Source organism: Notolabrus celidotus, chromosome 19 (genome assembly GCF_009762535.1).
Source record: "Notolabrus celidotus isolate fNotCel1 chromosome 19, fNotCel1.pri, whole genome shotgun sequence".
Taxonomy (NCBI): Eukaryota; Metazoa; Chordata; class Actinopteri; order Labriformes; family Labridae; genus Notolabrus; species Notolabrus celidotus.
The window spans coordinates 22,734,949-22,758,466 of NC_048290.1; the positions used below are offsets into that span (position 1 = coordinate 22,734,949).

The 23,518-nt window shown below is 42.4% G+C and overlaps 1 long non-coding RNA gene across 1 annotated transcript in view; it reads left to right on the forward strand.

Annotated features, from left to right (window-relative positions):
• Positions 1–21,160, forward strand: part of LOC117831526 — an 86,269-nt gene extending 65,109 nt beyond the window's left edge. Inside the window, exons 4-6 of the long non-coding RNA XR_004635017.1 lie at positions 17,144–17,195; positions 17,500–17,606; positions 19,653–21,160. This is a non-coding gene — a long non-coding RNA (uncharacterized LOC117831526). The remainder of the gene's footprint in view (positions 1–17,143; positions 17,196–17,499; positions 17,607–19,652) is intronic.
• Positions 21,161–23,518: the final 2,358 nt, after the last annotated feature.

The following is a 23,518-nucleotide window of genomic DNA, read 5'->3' on the forward strand; positions in this document are numbered from 1 at the left end:
TTCTACAAACTAAGCTACTAGTAGCACTACCAAGTTTGTACCTCTCCTGCACTGCTGTGTCTGTTGCGGTGTCGGGGTAGTGAGATTTTTAACACTGCTTTATTCAGTGCAGCTCTGACTCATATTCTCTGTCACTGCTACACTGGTGTGGCTTGCTAACCTCGCGTAACAACTCATATATGTCAGCTTTTCCTTGCTGCTCTTACAAACAAGTTACCACTAGCAGCCAAAGCACCTCCAGCACGGCAACAAAAACAAGTTAGCTTTTAGATCTTATAATAATCATAACGAATTGATGCATAGTGTGACTTACACATGGATATCGGATGCTGTATTTTAGGCAGTATTTGTATAATTTCCAATACAGGTACAGGAACAACAGTTTTCTTAATCATCCAAATAATCATGCTCCTGGATTTCCTCTCTTAGCTTTAGGCAGCTCGCATGTGTAGTCAGTATTTCTGTAAGATGTTTAAATAAAGTGTATTATCCCTTTGTTGCCCTGAAATGAGACAGTGTCTCATGCAATATCATAAGAATGTGAAGGGGTGTAATAGATTCCTGTGTGAGCCTTCATTAGGTGTGTTTACAGTAGTTTTCTCAGTCCGTCTGCATTACCGCGACCTGACGCTGCTCCCCCCTCAAGCGTTCATAAATCATTGTTAACAGACAGACCTGACACTCTGCTCATACATCACCACGCCGGCCCTTTACTCGTCCGTAATTCAAACGCTGGATGTACAAACATCCCAGGCTGTGTCATGTCAGTTCAAAACACAGCTGAAACTCACACCCGAACAAGGAACAACAGGCCGAGACGTTCAGACGAGCGAGATGAAAGCAGCTTAAAGAAAGTGGAGAGCTCTCATGCCTCAGAACATTATGCTGCCCTTTCTTCTCTCATCCAACAGGAATTTGGATTTGTGCATGATCCTGCCAAAGTGAGAATGCCAAAAGAGAGTGATTCAGACAACTGTGAAACTATTAATTAGACGGCTGTTGAAAAGAACGGGGAAGGAAATAATTATGATAGAAAACATCCAATAACTTCCCTTTGTGAAAATTATCATGGATTTAATTCTAATTTATGTGGTTTTGAATGATATTAACATACACAGAAATAATAAATACTTATTCTGCTGCATCCTACTACAAGAGAGGCAGATTTTACAGTGACCCAACTGATAAACCATAAAAAAGGTTTTATTTTATAAGCTTCGATATCTTTGAACAAGTTTAACAATGTTCAACTATGACACATCAGTTCAGTAATAAAGCCATTAAAATGAAAACATCTACTCTCATTTTATATGAATTTGTTTTTTCACACACTTGGACACAGTAAGGGAATTTCCAGGCATGCATGGGTTTTATAATAACTTTACTCCAACTCTTTCTCTTTAAATACAGAAACACAAGCACATGAGCTTAGCATGGCTGCATACTGCAGTGCATTCTGGTCTACTGAATGACGCTTGTGCACCAATGCATCCTAAAGACCCCTAACACGGGACTTCCCCCAGATCCGTGTCCGGTCCATCTCCAATCCGCTGCAACCTGGCTCTGTGCTCTCTTATCAGTCAACACCCACCAGTTCTGTTTTCAGAACGCAGCACGGAGCAGGACTGCCAGACTGCTGAAGTCATGTGACCGAGGTGTTCCTGCAGTAATTACTGAATCAATGATTAACTGACTCCTCTCCTCATCCATGATGTCTTGATCGTCCTCTGAAAACCTCCGACCTCATGACTCCAGGCCTGGCTCTGTTCATCATGACGGTATGTTGTTGTAGTTAAGTAAAAAACGATCTAGCAACAACAGTGTTTTATTCTGAAAATTAACCAGATTTTTTAATTTTGTTTTGGTGCCTGACTTCCTGTCCCGCTCCATCTGCTGTGTGCAGCTTGATGTGTCGTGCTCCAGCATCCAACAAAAATAGAAGTCTTTCATATGCATCTTGATTCAGAGGGCTCCTGCGTGCTGGATCAGAGAAGCAGCCGGAACGCAATAGAGCGGATCCAGTGGGAGTTAACATGGAATAGAATAGAAACCTGTCAGATCCGGTGCAGTGACGGATCGGAGACGGACCGGACACGGATCTGGTGGAATTTGAAATATTCAAGATGCTCATTCTTACCGGTCCCACAATGTTCACCTGGGGCGTCTTTAATGCGTAAGCCTAAGAACATATAAAAAGCAGAAAACACAAGATGTTTTGAAATTGATGGAATCTTTTGATTTTAAAGCTCCTGTGAGGAATTTTAGGACTGCCGTGTTCTACGATTCTATGAAGATATAACTCTTTGCTGATTTTGTCTTGTATTTGTTTTCTGACAAAGAGTCTCATCTTTCCTTGTTATGACAATTCAACATGCAACTAAGAATCAATCCTTGGCATGTAAAGAATATAAAAAGGTTGTTACAGTAGTGTGCTGCTAATCTCCTCGTCTGACACCTAGCCCACGGCATGCGTAACAGGCATTTTCAGTAACTAATAGCAATAATCTGTCTTCCACCTCATGGTCTTGCTTGCTTTTTTAGGTCAAATAGAGGCATCAGTATTCATTTTAGTCTGTTTCATTATCAGCTAAAAACTCCTCACAGGAGCTTTAAAGACATGAAAGATAAATTGAAGTATGAAATCTGCTTTTCCCTTCCTTTCCACTTACATCCAAACATTACTTGGCAGCCATCTGGCTGACTGGAAGCAGAGTGTTGTTGCTCCGTTGCCAGGACTCCAGTTGTTGCCCAACTGTCACTTCAACCAAAGCAAAGTGCCCTTAATGCTGCTTACTTCCACTGTGATTTTAAGGCAATAAATATTAGTGTGAAATGTGATCTGATGAAATATGATACTCAGAATTTAATCTACTTTTAGAAACACAAGGGAAGCATTTTCTAATGAAATACATGCAACAACTCTCACTGAGGACATTTTTGTGTGTTTGTGTAAGACAGCACATTTGAATACTGTCCACCAAACGGCCCTCATGACGAATCAGACAAAGAAGTCTCCTCATTGATCACTTACTAGCTGCTTTTAAACCATCAATACCCCTTAAAGCACCACTTAAGATGAGGAACATATGTCTCCCTGCTGTCTGGCTGAGTGCTGTGCTGTAACGAGCTGAACACCAGCTGAAGCTGTAATGGCTGTAAGACATGTAATAGAGCAATTACAACTACCAAAGTTTAACAAACAAAAGACAATACATCATGTAAAGGTGGGTTAATGTTTTTTTAAAGTCTGTTGTACAATAACACATGCACATGGTTAGATTTACAAGTGTTGTTTTTAAATACATATTAAAAAGAGCTCTTCTGTTTAATCTGTCCACTAATCAAAAAGCTGATCAACGGATTAGGATGCAAATAAAATCTCTGAAGCATGCCAGCTGGACAGCTTAGACATAACTGTATTTACATATGTCACATGTTTCAGGTCAGGGAACCAGAGCCTATAGGAAACCTTTAACTAGCACACACTTTACAATAACTGTCAGTTCATTTGGTCGATAACTGCTGATTTATGTATTCACTCACTGACCAATATACCCTGTATAGCTACTGATTGATTCTCCACATCATTACTACTGCTTATCTATCCTTCTGTAAATAACTTTTAATATTCATCCATTGTCAATTACTTAATATTCATTCATAGCACAATAATTGTAATTTAGTTGTAAATGGGGACAAATGTACAAATATTTAAATACATATATAAGCATATCCTATCCTATCCTATCCTATGACAAAGTACGACACAGTATTAGGGTCATATAATATAAGAAAAGAAAAATGGAGATTTCAAGAATAAAGTCATACATTTATGAGAAAAAGCCATCATTTTGGGTTATGGTTAGCCTGTAGCCTATGTTATTTCGAAGGTGAAGATTGTAAAAGAACTCTGGCGTGCACTCAGCTGCCTGCTTACATTGAGAAATGTGGAGAAGTGTTACTTTGGTATAGGTTTCATAAATATCTGAATTCTCATTTTTTTAGCACAAGCATCACCAAATTGTGGACCCTGGTCCAGATCCAGACCAAGATGCTGTCCTAACCAAACTAGCATCTGGTGTTAAATTTTAATAAGCTTGCCTAATCTAACCGGAGTAGCATCCCATGCCTTCACAGTAGTTCAATTTAAATGGCGCAGCTCTTTGTGCCTTTATGGTACCAACATAAACGCTACCATAGTCACGATGTATAAATCCTCACATGTGAAGCTGATTGGCCAATCAAGTCTATGACCAGCATCGGTGTAGTGTGCTACGTAGAGATACGCACATGTAGGATCCGGCGGAGAGGATTGACAGTAGGAGGAAAAAAGTGAGTCTGATAAAAGTAGACCCAGCGTCCTCTAACATGAAGAAGGTTCACAGCTAAATCAGAGCTCAAGAATTCAATGACGTATTATTCTAACGAACAGTTCCCCAAAAAAGTCCCAGATTTAAAATTTCACCGGGCTCACTGCTCTCACTTAAGAAGAGAAAATGTAAAGATTGGTAATAAACAGAGAGGCAGGTTTAAAAACTGTTTCAATATTTATGTGTGAGGATTGTTAAATAGATTTTGATGGATTTTTTGATCAAACTGGTTGTGAAATGTAGGACTAGAGCATATGCCTGATTGTTATTTTACTCTTTAGCTGCTTTGAAATACATAGTTTATGAATCCTCAAGTAAATTAGGCATGATGGTGTTCTGCACCTTTGCTTGAAGACATTTTCTCTCACTTGTCCTCTTGGAATTTTAAATGCAGATGCCTGTTTTAGCACATCAGCGCCACATTGTCTTAAGTATCAGGACTTTGAATCCGCAGTGCCAGAAACTGAGTCTATTCTGAGGAGGGGCAGACTTACTGGCAGACTGTGCACCTTTTTCAATCACTGTTTGTCCTCAGGTGCTGAATTCAACTCCACAAGATGCTCAACGTTCCTCATTTTAGTGCAGGCAGCTGGCTGCTCCTCGGTTATCCCCCAATAAGTTATTTAACACATAGATAAACCATAGCCTGTAAATCTAACTTTTTGTCATAAATATTCTTGTTGGTCTTGTTAATTAATAACTTTATCCTCCTGAATTTATGTTTTTGTCTCTGGAATTTAAGCCTTTTACCTGTAAATGTTAAATCTCCACCATACATAAGAACACTGATCCATGGATATACGTAATGTATTCGGGATTCACAAAGTAAGCTTCATTATACTGGTTATACTCTATGTACACTTTTTGTTTTGCCTTGGTAATGTCAAAGAGCAGCTTAAAGCGTCACCAAAGTTATGGATTATGATATATAAGCATAACTTCATACTGAAAAATCATTGCAACCCATTTGTATTCATCTGGACCACAGTGGTGGACAGACTGCTGGCCATCATTACCATTCATAGAGCTACAGCTCTGGTAAAGCTTAAAGTCAAAACAAAATCTGAATAAGGGAAAAAGGGACAAAATAGCATCAAAACATGTATGTTTATTGGTTTTTGGACATCGTGTGATCAGGGAGAGAATCAAATGGTTTGAAAGAGTCACTCAAGCTGAGGGCAGGATCGATCAAATTTAGGAACAAAACATACTCTGTCCCGGTTTATGAAGCAGTCCTTACTTTCCATTATTCAAATCATCTTCCACTGAATTCTCTTTGAACTTTGGCAAAGATTGAAAGACAGAAAATTGCCCGGGTATTTTGCACCACATGAAAACTAGGATCACTGAAAATCAACTGCTATCATCTAATGTGATGCATTTTTTCTCTGGATTTCCTATCATTTTGCTTGAAGTTCTGCTGATAAAAGTCTATTTGCTGCCAGCAAAAATGCCTCCCTTTGACCTGCATGAATAATTTTCAAAAGCTGTTTTTGGCAAACACAAGGGATTCCGATTTAGAAGCAGATAATGCATAACAATGGTCTGTGGTCATTGAGTGGCATCTTTATGCCATTTCATAAATATAATATGAGAGTTTTTATATCATAAAGCATGCTGGCACCAGAACTAAAGGAAGCCTCTAATGGTAATTTTTGACATTTATTAAGGGTAAATTATCAATTAATCAATTATTAAAAGTACAACTTAGAAGACTGCATCATAACTTTAGGGTACTTCAGATATTTTCTCCATCATAAGGCCCCTAGAGCTGCAATACAACACATTTTCTCCACTAGAAGGGTAATCCTGGGGGTCGTTTATCATGTTATCTTTGCCTGAAGGGTCACTTTCTCATGTGTTCTTGGGGGAACTTTGTGATGTTTTTAACCACTTTATGGCCACCCTACAGGGCTCTTCTCCAGTTTTCTCCACCATAAGGCACCTAGAGGTACACTTGAATACGTTTTCTCCACTGGGTGGGCAAACTGGAGAGTGTTCACAATTTTTTCAAGTTTTGTCAAACAGCAGGCACCTCAAGGTGAATTCAATCACATTTTCTCCACTGGAAGGGCAGACTTGAGAAGATTTTACCAGCAGTCATCTAGAGGTATGCTTAAATACATTTTCCCAACTGGAAGAACAACTGTCATCCAGGGTACTTTATCATGTTACTTTTTCTGATAGAGCATTCAAAAGGGTACTTTATCAACTTTACTCCACCAAAGGCCCAGAAGTGAGATTTGCCACATTCCTCCACTGGAAAGGTGAACAGGAGAGTGATATTTTTTTCTCCAAGTCTTGTCAAATTGCAAGCACCTAGAGGTGAATTTACTGGAAGAGTATTTTACAATTTTTTCTCCAATGTTTTCTCTGCTGTAAGGGTAATCTTGAGGGTAATGTATCACATTTTCTCCACGTTTTATCAAACAACAGGCACCTAGAGGTGAACCTAATCACATTTCATCTGCCGGAAGGGTCAACTTGAGAGTATCTTATCACTTTCTCTCCAATGTTTTCTCCAACAGGGTCCTTGAACTTTATTCATTTTCTCCACACCAGGGGCAAACTTGACTGTATTGTATTACTTTTACTCCAACGTTTTCTCCAACAGCAGACCTCTAGAGGTGAACTTAGTAACATTTACTCTTCTATTCGGAAAAGTCTGAAGGCATTTTTGACCATTTCTTGGAGACTGGGCCAGATGTAGGACTTTCGTTATCTGTTATTTACCTGGTACATTTTCCATGGGTGGTTAAAATCCAAACACACTTATTTTAAGTAAAAGTGTCTTTGTTTAAGTGTTTGTATAACAGTTAAAGTTCAACCCAACCAGAAGCCAATTTCAGTTTTTGTCAGTTTAAAATATCAACATTTATAATATTTATAAGCACTACAAAAAGACACATCTAATCGGGCCACTCAAGAAGAACAAGTCATTATGATTCAAATGGCAATTGTAATTGCCATTCATGGTTCATAAACTGTGTTAGATTGTGTTATTCATCCATCTTAGAACTAATGATGATCAGAGACCATCAAAAACTAACAAATCATAAATATCTGTTGTCATTTAGCTGAAAGGGGTCACTCTTTTTTTAAAGCCATATCCATGACCATTTTGTTAAAAGTCACTTCTGAGTTAAATATCAGAGATTTCAAATGTCAGAGAAGACAAAATAGTACTGCACCCACATCTTAATTTTGTAGGCAGAAGTGGTACACAGTGCTCAGTGGATCTTTTTCTGACATTTACCAGTGAAAGTGTGTAATTTTTTTTCACTCCCTCTCATATTCATGACAGATCACTCATTATTTATGCCTATCCACATGTGCGAACGCCTTGTACTCTCGTGAAAAGGAGAAAAATAGAAACTAAAGATGAAACAAAGGCTCTTCTTGCTCCGGTTTACAGAGTGGTTTACCCAGACCCAAAGTCCCACCTCCTCCTTCCACTGTCCTTGACACACTTACCCAAGGTGGACATGCTGACCCCATCAGCTGGTGCTGTAGACTTCCCATAGGGGGCCATAACACCCCGCACCCCTACAGCATCTATCTCCTGGTCCCATGTGCCTCTGTGTGGCCCCCTTCAAATGCCTTGGGCTGTCCCCTGGACACTTCCCTCTCAAGGAGTGATTAATGCCTGTTTACTTCAGAAAGGCCAAACCATTTCCCCGGATGGGAGGCGGGGACTGTGGAGAAGGAAAAAGAAGGAGTGGGAAAGAGGAAACGAAGGGGGATGAAACAGATGTGTGGATTTCAGACTGTGTGATGCTGCAGTGCTGTATACGCCATGACAATCTGTCCTCTGTGCTGAGGTGAGCTAAGATAATCAGAAGCTTTTATACAGCTCGCAAAGGTTGTAACGTTAGCTGGTGTAGGTGGAGAGAGCTAGCCGCTCCGGATAGCCACTTAGCTCACAGACTCGACAGATAAGAATTGAGGTTTCCCACGGCAGTTTATTAAACAGAGAGATAGACAGTCGACCTTACGAAGCCAGGTCTCCACGGCCCTATAGTTGTTCAGCACACATGTCAAACAGAACGATAGGTACAGCTTACACCAGCTCGTCACTAGATGAGTAGACTGAGAGCGCGTCTCTGTCTCACTCCTCTACAAAACTTCCCGGGCTCAGGAGGAGCAACTCCTCTGTATACCATCGGCCTACTCAGAAAGGTGGCGCCACCTTGTGGCGCTACCAGGTATAACCCAATTATATTCTGACTGTTACATATTCCCCCCTGGTGATAATAAGGCTGTCCCCAGCCGTACACAGCCAAAGAAGCAACCAACCTGCACTTAACATTTTGCTATACATAGACCAAATGAAACGTTAGCAGTTACGCACAGGGTAAAAACATGACATTTTAGCATACCGACACACATCAGCTGTCAGCATAAAATGAGACAAAAATATCAACACTCTTAAAAGGCCAGGTAGAAAAACACATTAGAGAACCTCTCTGTGTCCTGTCTTTTCGCACATCAAACAATTATTCAACAAACGAAGGATACAAAGGTAGCCTTTGAACTCTGTAAGCCAACCCAAACAGTGGCAAAACTAGCTTTGCTAAGAATATCAATGTTAACATACTACCCGGAAAACTTTCAGGAATGCAAAGAGATCCGCACCAAATAACAATTTCAGGGAACATACATGAAATGTCAAACAAAAACAGCCTATTTCAGGTCAAGTCTGTCAGTGTGGAAAGAGTTTGTCCATCTACTGCCTGACCAACCAGAGGTGATCCGGGGGCAGCGTCTCGGTCTTAGGTCATAACTGCCAGATTGGTCTGTGCCTATGTCTGGGTCAGGCACAGCCAAAGTCAAGTCGTTTCCAGAGTCAGAGTTCATTTCCGGAGCAAACACAGTGTCATCAGGTGCTTCATAGTCCATGTCTGCGGCAGGGGTGTGTTCTTGTCTGTCGACCTGGGTGATGGGCACATCCAAGGCGTCAGGGTCGTCCTGCCCTGCAGTCACAGGGACAGCCTGCCTGCAGGAGGAAAGGGAGTCCCAAGTGTGGAAAGGCTGTAAATTGACGACATGAAAAACTCCAGCATCCCCACCACTGTCCAGCTTCGTGAGTCTGTAGTTGACCTCACCTAGTTTCTGACTGACACGAAGCGGACCCGTGAACAAGGGTGCCAGTTTAGCTGTGAAGTTAGCCTGTGCATCAGATCTAGGGTGGGTCTTCACCCTAACAAGGTCACCAACAGCAAAGTTTGCCTCACGGCGTCTCAAGTCATAGTAGCGTTTCTGTCTGTTGTGACTGTGGTCAAGTGCCGCTCGGGCATGGTCATGGGCTTCCTGGAGGGTGGCCCTAAGAGTCTCTGGGTATGGCACGCCGGGGTCATCCACGCCTTGACAGGAAGGTTGAGTTATGAGGTCGAGTGGGGTGTCCAACTCACGGCCATACAACATCATGGACGGGCTGAGTCCTGTACTCTCATGGGGGGCAGTACGCAGTGCAAAACAGATCTGGGAGAGGAACTTGTCCCATGATGTGTGTTTGTCCCCAATGTAGGCACGTATGGCAGTTTTAAGAGTCCGGTTTACTCGTTCCGTTGCATTCGTTTGGGGGTGGTAGGCAGTGGTGAGCCTGTGCACAGACCCAAGGGTCGAAATTACATGCTCAAACAACTCACTCACAAAGGGGGAACCTCTGTCTGAGATAAGGTAGGTTGGTGCCCCATGTCTGGCGAAAATTTCACTGACAAACTTTCCCGCCGCCACCTGTGCATTCGCTTCCCTGACAGCACACACTTCAATCCACTTCGAAAAATAGTCGACGAAGACCAACAGGTAGACATTACCAGATGACGTTCGGGGCAGTGGTCCTACAAAATCCACTCCAGCGTATTCCCAGGGTTTCTGAGGTAAGATCGGCACCATAAGACCTGCAGGTGTCCTCTGGATCGGTTTGGTGAGTTGACAGACTGAACATGAGGTGACATACCGCTTAATGTCTGCAGCCATTTTGGGCCAAAAGAACCTGAGCCGCAGCCTTGCCAGTGTCTTAGAAAAACCGAGGTGACCTGCAGTGGGGTGGTCATGGTAGTACTCTAACAAGGTGCGCCGGAGTGCAGTGGGGGCATAGAGTTTGAGGTGTTTCAATGGATGCAAACCGCACCTGGTTTTAGTGTCCTTGTAGTACAGCAGGCTGTCGTAAACAACATACAGCGGGGTGTTGTCAGTGTCTGCCTGTGGGCTCAGCTCAAGGTCCCTGAGGAGCCGACCTGTGACTGGGTCATCCAATTGCATATGTCTCATTTGTGTTCGATCTCCCAACAGCACTGGGGGCAGAGCGCGGAGATCCAAGCTGCCGATGACAGCGTGCTCTGGCAGCAGATCCGTGGGTGTATCACAAGATGTCAGTAGGGGGTTTCGGGATAGGGCATCAGGCACACTGTTGCGTATACCAGGCTTGTGTATGATGGTGAAGTCAAAATCCTGAAGTCTGAGAGACCAACGGGCCAGTCGGCCGGAGGGGTTCGGGCGGGACATAAGCCACTTAAGGCTGCTGTGGTCAGTGAAGATGGTCACATGGAGGCCCTCAACATAAGGTCTGAAATGTTCCAGAGCCCAGATCACAGCTAAACACTCCTTCTCAGGGGTCGAGTATGGGCGCTCAGCTTTGTGGAGGGAGCGACTCGCATATGCAATGACCACTTCTCTGCCCTCATTGTCTCTCTGCATTAAGGCAGCTCCCAGGCCAAGGTCACAGGCATCGGCATGAACGAAAAAGGGGTTTGCAAAGTCAGGAAATCTCAAGACAGGTGCAGAAGTGACAAAACTTTTCAGCTTTTCCATGGATTCCTGACATTTGTCATCCCAGTGGAAAACGGCATCCTTCCTGGTGAGTGCATGGAGGGGTTCAGCATGTCGCGCATAGTCCTGGACAAAACGGCGATAATATCCCGTCAGTCCGACAAACTGTCTCACCTGTTTCACATTGGAGGGGGTTTTGAACTCAATGACAGCTCTGATGTTATCTGGATCTGGCTTCATACCTGTGGGCGTGATGCGATAGCCAAGAAAGGTGAACTCGCTCAAGCAAAACTGACACTTTTTGAGCTTCAGTGAGAGACCAGCATCCTTGAGTCTCCTCAACACTTCCTCCAGATCAACCAGGTGTTGCTCAAAGGTGGGGGAAGCGACAACAATGTCATCCAGATACACTGCACACGTTTTGTAGACGAGACCAGCAAGGACAGTGTTCATGAGTCTCTGAAACGTCGCTGGTGCGTTGGAGAGCCCAAAGGGGAGCACTCGGAACTGGAAGAGACCGCAATGTGAGACGAAAGCTGTTTTCGGTCTGGATTCCTCTGCAACCGCCACCTGCCAGTATCCATGAGCTAGGTCCAGCGTTGTAATGAACCGCCCTCTTGCCAGGAAGTCGAGAGACTCATCAATGCGTGGCAGCGGGTAAGAGTCCTTAACAGTGGTCTGATTCAAGCCTCTATAGTCCACACAGAACCTTGGATCAGTGTTCGGCCGGTTTATGATCACAACAGGGGCAGCCCACGGGCTGGTGGATGGCTCAATGATGCCATCGCGCAGCATCTGCTCTACCTGCTCTTCGATGACTTGTTTTTTCGCAGGAGAAGAGCGATAAGGCGGAAGATGGATAGGCTTTGCATCACCCGTGTTGATCACATGTTCAGACAGCGAAGTGTGTCCAAGATGACCGTCGAAACTGTCATCATACTGAGTAAGGAGATTGAACATGGCTGCTCTCTGTCCAACATCCAGGTTTGCCTCAGCAACTTTTGCCATGAGAGAAGAATGCAGGGTGTCGAGGGACATGATGCTCTCTTCCTTGACAAAACGTTCAACATCACATTCCTCTTCATCATCCCCCAAAAGGTATGGGACTTCATCCATGAACACAGTTCTGGAGGGGATGTGAATGGTTATCGAGGCTCTGGACATAAAATCCATTCCCAGGATGAAGGGGGACGACAAATCGTGGATTATGGCAAAGCGTTGGTAGAATTGCTTGTCCATGAAGCCGATTGACAGCCAAGTGACACCATCAGGGACACAGGGGGCGCTGTCCGCGAGGTTTACAGGTGGGCCGTCCCACTGATGCGTCTTGGGAGGATATGCACCATTCACCTGGACCAGGTCCGCTCGCACAGCTGAAAGCGAAGCACCTGTGTCAAGAGTGGCATTCACAGAAGAAGCATTAAACTTTACTTTGGTTTTCAGTGGTGCGTTCCATGAAGCCTGAGAATAAGTGTCCTCAACATGGCCTAAAACACATTCGTCTTGTAAGGGAGTGTCCGTTTGGGTATTGACTTTGGGGTGAGGCTCAACTAGCGTCTGGAGGGAGGATTGCCTCTGTGAAATGTCCTCCCTCCCCTGAAGTTTTCCGCCTGCCTCTGGGGTGGTGCGGTGCCTGATGGTGGACAGTTGGTTTCAGCCCTTGGTCCACCTATGTCTGGATGCCCAGTCTCTGGTGGGGTGGGGTCAGGTCTCATTGATGTTTGGCGAGGGGGTGACAAGACATGTGATGGCGCATTGCAGCTTGGGCAGGTGCGAGACGTGAACCCTGGCCGAGAACATTTGAAGCAGTGAGGCTCAGTGGTCTGGTTTCCCCTGAGATGCACAGGAGGAGGTTGGTGGCTACTTGGACCCAGGACCGCATGGACCTCGTGAGCTCGGAGCAACAAGTCCATCACTGAGCAGACAGGCACGCCGTACAATGCAACTCTGTATTTTTCCATAGAATGTTTGCATATCAGCTCAACTTGCTCTTGTTCTGGGGGGGGGCTCTTCAATTTGTTAAATTCACTCAGCATATGGGCCACAAATGTAGGAAGGGGCTCACTTGGGGCTTGTACACGGTCAAGTATGCCCCTCAGGACACGCTCTTGGTTGTCAGAAGGCAGAAAGACGGTTCTGAAGAGCTGGCAGAATTGTGCCCATGTGACAACATGAGAACTAAGCGCTTTAAACCATTTGCTTGGCTCTCTTGCAAGGAAATGTGGCAGTTCATTTAGTATCTGAACATCGGTCAAGTTCATGGAAGATCTGTAGGTGTTGACAGCATGTAGCCATTCTTCAGGATGTATTTTAGCATCACCAGCAAACACAGGGGGCTCCATCCTAGAATGATGTAGTGCAGCTGCAATCATCCTAGATGTGTTGGTAAGATCGTGTGTATGTGGCTGCATATAAAAGTCTGAGTGGCCTGCCCGAGTTTCAGAGTAGGGTTTTGTATCTTGAAACGTGGCTTTAAACTGAGTCTCAGCAGGTGCATATGGAGTCGAAGCAGCCATGGGGATCGGACATCTGTGTAGATCTCCAGGACTGTCAGGGTCTCTTTTATCAATCCGATCCCAGTGTTTGAGCAAGTCCTTTTGCAGGTCTAGTGACTCTCGCAGGCATTTGCGTAGGTCGTCCACCTCTGCTTGTAAGTCCTTAACTTGTAGCTCAAGGTCTGGTGTCCTACGTTTAGGAGTATTTAGTCCTAAGAGAGACTCAATGTCTATGTCAGAGTCGGGGTCAGTCTCAGCTGTCTGTAAGTCTAGAGGAGATGCCATTATATTATGAGAATATCAGAGCTGCACCTTCAAATTCACACTACAGCATTGTTTAAGAGCAAAAGTAACTGAACTAACACAGTGTAGTACAGTAGTAATGTTTCTCATAAACTATAAATCCCGTAGCACAGACAATATCCTTTAAGAGTAAAAACAATTTCAGCCAAACCTATAGTTAAATGCAGAACAAATGTGCAGAAAGTATTGCAAATCAACTCAATACATCATTTGTAATTACTCCGTGAATGTCCTTTTTACTTATTACAGCATCTCATACTCACTCAGACCAGACACTTGTAATAAAGTTCAAAACCGTCCGGAAAAAGGGCATAAAAAAAAATCTCCAGACAGTCAGAAGCGAGCTAAAAACGTAATCCAAAGGCAAAATCCAACAGAGAAAAATTCCGCGAATGGTCCTTTAATCCCAATAGTCCGTGTTATTCCTACTGGTGTCCCTCGCGACAGTTATCTTCAGTAAGAAGGCGATGGAAAAGCAAACACAACTCACACAGCGAACAAGCAGCGGCTCCAACACTCCTTATTTGACGGTAAGCAGAAGGGCAAGGCGAAACGTAAATCCAACGTCGCAAACAGTGGTGCTCCGGGAAAGCAAACGTGCACAGTCACAGTCAATGTAGCTCCAGAAGCTAATACCTTCAGATGTAGCACAATCTCGGGTGAGGAAAACGGCCAAAAATCCACTCACACGGACTCACACGGTGGAGAAATGCAGAAGCCGTCCGGTCCGGTCCGTCCGCGATGTTAGGGTGTTTAATGAAGGTCCAGAGAAAGATGTTCGGGCGCCATTTGTAACGTTAGCTGGTGTAGGTGGAGAGAGCTAGCCGCTCCGGATAGCCACTTAGCTCACAGACTCGACAGATAAGAATTGAGGTTTCCCACGGCAGTTTATTAAACAGAGAGATAGACAGTCGACCTTACGAAGCCAGGTCTCCACGGCCCTATAGTTGTTCAGCACACATGTCAAACAGAACGATAGGTACAGCTTACACCAGCTCGTCACTAGATGAGTAGACTGAGAGCGCGTCTCTGTCTCACTCCTCTACAAAACTTCCCGGGCTCAGGAGGAGCAACTCCTCTGTATACCATCGGCCTACTCAGAAAGGTGGCGCCACCTTGTGGCGCTACCAGGTATAACCCAATTATATTCTGACTGTTACAAGGTCATGCAGAACTCTCTTTGGGTTTTGAGTCACAGCATGCCATGGAAAGAGAGTAAATACTGACTTTAAGGATGTACTTGATGTTTATTAAACAATGAATCACAGGCATCCTGCAAAAGCCACTAGATATTGTTGTATTCTCCGCTTAGCTGAAATACCAACAGTCAAGGATGCTCTTCATGGAGTGAAAAATGAATGAACCCTGCAGCATATAAACAAGTAGTACCAGAGAAGACAGTTGAGCAGATGACAACCTATTGCGTAATGACATGCGTTTACTTTGGAGAAAACAGTTACGCAGCTGACAAACAAGTTTATTTTTATATTCATGGACCAAGCTTAACACAAGTGTTTTTGCTAGCTGCCGCCTAGAGTCTGTAAATCAGCTGTGCATATGTATGAGCGGTTGGTTTATATGTGACCTGCTTATGTTTGCCACTGCGTCTTACATTGCTTTTGATGTTTCCGCGATAAAGAGATATACCCAAGAGGGTATAATGAAGTCCTACTACTACTATGACTCGGCTTACTGCTGCTGTATGAGCAGCTATAGGTCTTTTAGCGAGATTTCTGTTCAAATGTTGATTCCTCCCTGGCTCAGATCTGATCTAAAGGTTTGGATGGATACCAAACAAGGTGGAGTTTGCAGCTTTGATCTGTGGAGGCCAACTACAGCCAAATCTGAGCAGTGGAGAATATAGACGATATGTTGAGGAAGGAGGGTGTCTGGTTGGTGGCACAGCAGGACTCTCAACTTGCTCCAGGGTGAGTGTTCGGATGAGGAGTCTGAACTATCAGTGGTTTGTGCAAGGGGTCAATATCTGGCTTGCGTCAGCAGCCATGCTGGAGCATCACTGGTGGTCTGAAGAGCTGCAGCATGCTAATATAATCAAAGCCAATACACTTAGCTCTGTATATGAGGTACGCACAAACAGCTCTAATGAGCCTTGTTCAGACTCCTCATGGAAGCTCAATAGAAATTTAATTTTAAGTAAAACTGTTTTACATTCAGGTGTGCTGGTGTATTGTGTTTGAATTCCATTTTTTTTCCTTTTGCCCCGAACCATTCTCTCAGCAAGATATGCCCCATGTGAAATATTAAAAACCCTGTGCCTTACTCCGAACATTATCTGGAACAGAAAATAATAAATAAATGAAGCATTCCCCATGCTGACATGTTCACCGGCTGTGTAAAGTTCATTAATTTTAAAAGGCCAGCAAATTATTTCTGAGTTTCTTAACCAAAGAAATTTCAGCAGTGTGACCATGACCTTCACAGTTACTTCCAGATAATAAAAATAGTATAAACTAAACTCAAAATGGGATGCTTTTTTTTACAAAACAATATCATACAATGTGTTTATTATTTTTGCCAAGAGAACTTCCCATCCTCCAAAAGAGCTTGCACACTTCTTTCGTAACCATCACACTGAAACACAACTCTGATGGCAGCAGTGTCTTTGGAGTTGTGTGCTTTACAGGGTGACTCACACCAGTGATGGACAGGGGAATCGATATTTTGACTTTGGCCACTGGTTTTGCTCTTACAGGAGGAGCAGCGGTAATGGAAGAGGACTGTAAATAAGTGGAAGGTTCTTGACAAATGAATCCATTAACATTTGCCTGTGTCGCCTGGCGAGCAGATTTGCTGTTTTATGGAGCAGGAAAAAAGAGCTAGTAAATCTGAGGGCGCTGTAAGGGTGAGGAGCTGAGAGCAGGCCGGGGAACACATCTCCCATGATGCAGCACTTTATCTCCCTCCCAAATGGCATCTTTATCTGCCTAAATTAAGTTTTGATTCCTTGCCACATACGGTGCTGCAAATCACTTTTAATACTGATATCAAGAGCAGCAGTAAAGTGTGCCCAAAGCGATGGAAAGCAGCTTTATTGTGTGGCACACACTGCCATCGTCACCATTCATTGTGTCTCTGTGGCTCACTGTTGTAAAAAAAAAAAAAAATTCCTGCCCCAAACCGCTGCTTTGTGTGCAAATCATATTTTGCCATTTGTCATCATTCATACTCTTCTCTATACTACAGAGTAACTTCAGCTACCTGGGACTGTGGATGAGGGGGAAGGATACGCTTAAAGGTGATATTATTTAAAGCTGTGATTAATTTCCAATCCTATTTTCACTCTGTGATGTTTATCTTTAAAATTAGAAGGATACTGAGGCCTATTTGCGTGTGTGTGTGTGTGTGTGTGTGTGCGCGTGTGCGTGTGTGTGTGTGCGTGTGTGGTGGCAGCAAAGGGGGAAGTGGGGAGAACAGGTTCCAAATAGAAACTGCATTACACTGCTTCTGCATTATCATCAGTCTGCATGCATATCTCTCTGTTTGTTTGTCTGCCTATCAATCTGTCTGACTCTCTGTCGCTCTTTCTAATTGATCAACAGTCTGGCAGGAGAGACAGAGGTCCTGTGAGCGCTCAGCAGGAATACGAGATGTCTGACATGTGCAGTGCCGAGAAACATATCCCTCCAAAGGATGAAGTTTATATTTGGTAACAAGAATAAGAATCTACATCTATACTTGAGGCTCTCTGAGGCTGCACTAGGGTATTGAGTTAAAGCAGAATGCCATTTTTTAACAGGGCTTATGCTTACTACCTTACTTTAAGTTGTCAACATGTTACTACTTTTTTAATAGCACTCATCAGAAGCATTTTCTTGAGTTTCATGAATGCCTGTGTCTAATTTCAGTGCAAGCCAGCCAATAGTTTTTGGGATATTCCACTAAAACAACCTATTATAATTACAAGAAGAAGTTTGGGGATCATAAAACATCATAGTATTCATCATCTGGGAACCACGAATGTGTGGACAAAATGTGGTAACAATCTTTCAAATGTTAGCACAGTATTTCACTATATATGTCTGAGTTGGCGTCCTGTAGATGAATTTCATGGGTCACCAAAGTTAGTAGGGTTTATCCTCTGGGGAGCATTAATGCCTGTACAAATACCATTGCAGTCCAGTGAGTTGTTGCTCAGAGATTTTTGCTTAAAAAACAGGAATTTCAACCTGCCAGTGGCATTACTAGAAAAGTCAGAGGGTTTTAAAATGTCCTTGATTCATCATCTGGGACCATGAATGCTCATACAAACTGTACTCAATCACAAAGCAGTTATTTCACAGTAAAAGTGAGATTTAGCAAAAGAACAGGAATGTCAACCTGTTGATTGCATTACAGGAAAAGTGAGGAGGTCATAAAATATCTTTGATTCATTTGGGACCATGACTATTCGAACAAAATGGCACCACGTGATTATATAGTTGAGTTATGACATTGGTAAAGTGGAGAGTTGTGGCCATACATTAAAGTATATGGTGCTCAAATGTCTTCAGGTTTATCCTCTGGGGAGCATACATTATGTCTGTGGCCTTCTGGTTTGTGCCAGTAAGAATAGAAAGGCATAATCAGAAGAAAAGCTTTTATACCAATCCCTCTCACTTGACCAATTCAAATGACTGTCAGTAAAGGTGACTAAGTATTTGAACCCCATAAGAGGACGTGTGTTATCCTTTTAGCCTTTGAGGAGGACAGAGTACAGTCACATCCTTGTACATTTCTTGGTTGGACACTGAAACATAGCTTCCCATCTCTTTTAAATTAATCTGACAACCCTCGCCTCCTCTTACAAACAACACGGAATGTTGTTCTTTTCTCTGATAATTTAATTTAGATACATAGTTATCTATTTCTGGGGCAATAAAGATGAAATAGAGAGACTTGGTATCTCAGAGGTTCCTTCCAATTTAAGCAGCCAAGTGAGTCAGACAGTGAGTCAGGCGTAAATAAAAGCATAGTTATAAAACATGCAGATAAAGTTCAGGGGTTCAGCTGCTCTTAAACTGAAAGCTAAATTGGGCAAGACGTTTGATTCAAGCGACTCCTCACTTGCTGTGGTTGCCCGCTCCAGACACTCCACTTTGAGCATCCCAGACATGGTTGCCCTCCTGGGGTTGTCATGCACTATACAGAGTCAAGTTTCCTGCAAGACTAAAACATCCATCTAGCAGTAGTCCTCTGGGCAAAAATGCTCCTTTATTTTCTGAGAGGGCCATGTTAACAATCTGCAGGGCATTTACGCCTCAGTTTTTCTGTGATATTCAGGCTTTTCTCTCCTGAAAAACACGCCATATTCTTACTCAGAAGCTTACACAGGTCAACGGTGAGTGTTTAAGGTTGCATGAGTGTTTTCCTCTTATCCATAAAAACTGAGGACAGTTTCCTTCTTTCTCTTGTTCAGAAAAAAAATATCACTCCTTTAGTGTAAAAAAAGAAACTACAAAATATCATGCTGCTCAGCTGCAATGGAGGGCAGTCAAAGGAACACAAATATCTTGACATAATTAGCCACTGTGTCTGGTTCAAGTGTGAGCTGATAGTGTATGTATGTTTTTTGAATATCGTTTTGCAATTTAACTCTTTCAATGTCTCTTTGCGTGTCTTTTTAGGACTTAAAAGAGCACATACTAATGCCAGTAACTAACCCTGACAGTAGTCTGAATTAATACTCACACTGTTTCTTCTCTAAACTGAACAGCTCACGTCTGAACATGACAGATACCATAAAAGAGAAGTGATGCTATTAGAAGACTGAGACCTCAAGATGTGACTTGCTGCCTCTAGAATCAGCACATCAGTGGCTGGGGTGCCAAGTCAAAGGAGAAAGGCAAAACTTGTCCCACTTAATAGGCCACAAATAAATGACAGCTCAGTACAACAGCAGTGCGCAGAAGGACACATCAGAAAGCACACATCATTTAACCTTGAATTGGATGGGCCACAGCAGCAACGGACTATGCCACTTTCCACTCCAGTCGGCAAGGAACAAGAAAATGAGGCTATGTGTGCCATCAACAGAACTGTAGGACTGAGAGGTGGAAAAAATGAAGCTCAATCTGACATGCTGGTGTCAGGGTCAGCGTGTGGCCTTCATGATGTACATGTTTTTATTCAAATGGAGACATGCAACAAGAAATGTGCCATGCCACTTGGCACACATTGCTTCAAGATTTTTTGCAGCATGACAGTGACCCCAGTTTTCCTTCCACAGCTCCTGCACCCCTCATATCTCAAGCAAACAGAGCCTCTTTGGAATGTGTTGATAGCACAGTGAATGCATCACTATGGAGTCAGCATGGACAAACCCTCCCTGGGGAATGTTTACAGCACCTTGTTGAATCCATGCATCTGCTAAATGGCAAAAGGAGCTCATTAAATACATTATGTAGGCTAAACAATTATTTCGGAGACCCAAACCACAGCTTTCAATCCCAACCTGGAAGACTTTGAGTCAAGAATAAAAGCAATTTCCTGCAAATCCTACCTGAAATTGAATTGCCAGCACCATGACAGCTGCCCAGTGAAATCATTATACATAAAAAAAAATGGTGATTGAGGGGAGGAGAATATCATGCTTTTAAATTGGATTCATATTTTAAAAGTTATCACATTTCATTTTCAGTGCAGAGATAGTGTCAAGCTCATATTTCACATTAATCACCGAGTATCAGGGGCATTGCTTTGACATCTGTCATGCATATGTAATTACTCCTCAGCCTTTTATCGGAATCACTGAAACAAGTTCCCCTCAGAAAATGCTAAAATCTTGTGTGTGTGTTTGTGTTTGTGTTTGTGTTTGTGTGTGTGTGTGTGTGTGTGTGTGTGTGTGTGTGTGTGTGTGTGTGTGTGTTCAGTGGTATGTCTTTTAGGCTGAGATCATTATTGATCAGGTTTTGTGACATGCTATTATGACTTCTAAATAACAGTTAGAGTGGCAGAAACAAGGGCGAGTGCAGGGCATAGTCAGATAAATTATGCCTTCCTGTTGCAGTGCCTGCAGTAAATTAATGAGGATTTATGCTCTCAAAATACACAGAGTGACCAGAAACCGAAGCAGCTGTTTGCAATCAAAAGTGGTGTATGTTAACTTCTGTACTGTACTCCAGTTTAGCAGTTGTGTATTTGTATTTGTATTTTGTTTCAGTATTTCCATCAAACTATACTTTATTCCTTCACTTCCTTACATTGTCAAATTTTTAACCCAACTACATTGGTTCCTTTGTCTTGTGACTTCAAATGAAAGCATGTGTCTACTTGTGGCTCCTTGTCCGATATCAGATGTCATTATGTTTATAGCTGGTCCACAAAAGAGACATGACTAAGTAAAAGTTCCCAAAAGACTTCATTTGAATAACCGCTAAAGACCAAGAGAGAACACATCATCCAGTGTTTCATATTGGAACGTTTAAAGAGAGCACCCCTGGAGCATGGTCTGTATAAGAAGAGACTGTAGCCTCTTGTTTCAAAATGTAAAACCAACGTGGGAGTGCTTCAAACCTTCATTCTTTAGAGGGTGTATAGTCTGACTAATGCGCCAGACTGTGAAATTGACCTTACTTATTTGTTAATTTAGTGTCCCATTACACATTTTATTTTGTATATAACTTTCCTGTTAATACTCTGAATTCTTGGTCTTATTTGGTACAGCTTGAGGTACACTCATAGACTGTATAGATAATGGACGTAGTATCTGTGATATCACCCATTTGCTCCTGAGTGCTGTTTTGATAACTAGTCATTGGCAGGAGCCATATTGGCAATGCGGATCTCAACCCGTCAAATTGTGACATAAAGAGGCGGGCTTTGAGCCTCCTAACCAACAGCTACAGTGTTCCAGCCTGTCCGTCAAATCAGGCGTGTCCTTAAATTGGCAAAACTTGTAATCTTAATATTCTCTAGAAAAAAATTCACCCCTCGCACAGTGTGTGCTGATAGAGAAATTAACTACTTAGACCAAAGCAGTTTTTTGCAAGGATTGTCTTTTTCAAAATTGGTGTCTATGTGGTTTCTGGTGTTTCTTCAGCCAGCCTCAGGCGAATGCTCGATGAATTGCAGTTTATAACACTTCCACAGGGGCTTTATACTTTGATGCCGAAGGTTGCAGCTTGAGTTCATTATGTAAATTCAGGTCTAATATTGACTAAAATCAACAATAAATTATGGATACCTTAGGGCTACTGGATATTTACAAAATGCTAACACTGATGCCTGACTATCATGTCAGAAACATGGCAATTCATATCCACCTTGTGGTCCATATATGGTCATATGAGAAAATAACATTACCCTGGCCAAAATGTGGAGCCTAACTCAATACAGGTGTTTGCAATCAACTACCAAGTTGATTACAAACACCTGTCTCGAGTTACACTCCACATTTTGGCCAGGGTAATGTTGTTGGTCAGTAGGCTAAACTAGCTAACTTTTGCCTGGTTAGCTTAAAATGCTATGTAGGTTACTATTCCATACATATTCACAATTTCATTCTTTATGTAGCCTACAATTTATCTGTTACAGGATAATTTTTATGCAGAAATAGTGTATTTTTTAAACATTTTTGTTTACGTCCTTTACTTCTGCCACCAGTGGGACCACAATGAATCATACACTTCTTTTATATTTAATATAGCACATAAATGATGCCATAAGCGTGTTTTTCAGTGGTATGATTACAGAAGAGGATAAAGGTCACTTTAAAAAAAAAAAGAAAAATGAAGGTCAATTTTAAAAATATATATTATTAACCTGAGAAAGAGATCAAAATTCTGAATAAAAAGTCAGAATTCTGACATTAATCTCAGAATTCTGACTTTAATCTCAGAATTCTGACTTTAATCTCAGCATTCTGACATTAAGATCAGAATTCTGACTTTAAGATCAGAATTCTGACTTTAAGATCAGAATTCTGACTTCTGACTTTAATCTCAGAATTCTGACTTTAATCTCAGAACTCTAACTTTAATCTCAGAATTCTGATTTCCGACTTTAATCTCAGCATTCTGACTTTAATCTCAGAATTCTGGCTTTTTCCTCAGAATTCTGACTTTAATCTCAGAATTCTGACTTTAATCTCAGCATTCTGACTTTAATCTCAGAATTCTGACTTTAATCTCAGAATTCTGACTTTAATCTCAGCATTCTGACTTTAATCTCAGAATTCTGACTTTAATCTCAGAGTTCTGACTTTAATCTCAGAATTCTGACTTTAATCTCAGAATTCTGGCTTTTTCCTCAGAATTCTGACTTTAATCTCAGAATTCTGACTTTAATCTCAGCATTCTGACTTTAATCTCAGCATTCTGACTTTAATCTCAGAATTCTGACTTTTTTTCTCAAAATAATAATTATAAAAAATTATAACCTTATTTTTTTTTAAGTGGCCCTAATCCTCTTCCGTAAATGATATAGAGGCAAACTGATGAATTCATTCTTGAACGGTTGCTAATTTAATTTAGAAAGACTTCCTTGGAGCTCTAGCCTTTCCTGACTTCAATGCACGGGCATGTTGTCTGAACCCAGGCTTCCATCCATTCATCTTGAATTTGACAGACGCCATCCATTCCT